We start from the raw sequence: 1553 nt of genomic DNA on the forward strand, positions 1-1553 counted from the left end.
GATGATGCCTGAGATGTTGTGCATCTACTGGAACAAGAATTGCGTGCTCTCGTGGCCGGAGTCGCCAGCGGCGAGTGTTGGAAAACGAGACCGGGTCACAGACGAGGAACAGTAAAAAAAAACAGAAACTCGTTTTCTGGACCGAAGTTTGCTTGATGATGGCGTCGTGTACAGGCATCGAAACTAGGTGACTCCAAAACGAAAAATGTAGCCCTTCGTCGCAGCTTCCCAACGGTATGAAGAACGCAAGCTGGAGTGGCCTGTGCTGGCGGTGAGATGCGTCGAAAGACGGGGTGCTGTGAGATGAAAAACTGGACGTTTTGTTTCGATTTCGATTCGGTTTTTGCTCAGATCCCTCTCATGATCGACGATGCAGAGACGTGGGGCATGCAAGGGAGAGGAGGAAGGTTGGCTGCTCACCCTGGGGTGCTCGGTGACGAGAAGGAGGGGGCGGAGGAGGTCGCCGGCGACGAGGAAGAAGGGTTGGCCGGGGGTAGATGATGCAGATGTCGGGACGAGTGCGAGCAGCTCTGGGCGTCTTCTGGCTCCGTGACGACGTCCAGGACGTAGAGGAGAGAGTCGGTGGTTCGATTCCACGGCTCAGGTGGGCTCCACGGCGGCCATGGCGACGAGTGCAGGTGTACGACGAGCGGCGGTAGTTTTCTCTCACGGTAGGTTTTCTCGGGGCTTTTCATGCGGGGAGGAGAATTGGCGGCGGTGCTGGAGGAGGACGAGCTAGGGTTTCGGGAGCAGGTGCTGCAGGTTACTTAAGGGGAAGAGGAGGACCAGAGGATGGAGCGGGGAGGCGACGTGGAGGTCGGTAGCACGCCATTGCCCGATATGGTGAGCTGCTCTCCGACGTGGAAAGCGTAAGAGGACGAGGGATCATCACGTACCTCTTCGGGCAGAAGGCCTGGGCCTCGATGGAAGCTGGGCCAGGTTGGGCCGGTGGAAGGAGAAGAGAAACTAGCTGGGCTGATCCGGGTTAGGTTAGATTAGGTGGGTTTTGGGTTTGATGGGTTAGGTTTAGGTTTTTCTTTTCTTTTTCTTTCTGTTTCTGTTTTTATTTTCTTTTCAAATAAAAACTCTTTTCTGAAATTGAGAAATAGGATGTTGTTTGAAGTATTTGAAGAGGGAGAAGAATATGAGAAGAACCCACCATATCACATGTGATTTGCTTGAGAGAAGAAAAAAAGGAGGGGAGAAGCATAGAGAATTTAAGAGGAAGAGTGGTTCAAATATTTTTGATATTCAAATAATTTGGCAAAACCCTAGATGGTTCACGCCATAGGTGAGAAGGAGTATCTCCTACTCAACATGTTGGCATGCAAAAAGAAAGAAGGAAGAGAGGATTATAAGAGGCCACCAAAATATTAGAAATTTTGGCATGACCTTTGGTGTATTAGGGTTAAGAGAGAGGAGAAAGATGGAGTTGTGCTTTTCTTGGAACATCACAAGAGGAAGGGGATGAACCAAGAAGAAGAAGGAGGAAGAACCAACAAACAAAGCAACACAAAACAAACCAAAACCAAGATGCAATTTTATAAAAGCCA

This window comes from Lolium rigidum, chromosome 5 (genome assembly GCF_022539505.1).
Source record: "Lolium rigidum isolate FL_2022 chromosome 5, APGP_CSIRO_Lrig_0.1, whole genome shotgun sequence".
NCBI classification, from domain to species: Eukaryota; Viridiplantae; Streptophyta; class Magnoliopsida; order Poales; family Poaceae; genus Lolium; species Lolium rigidum.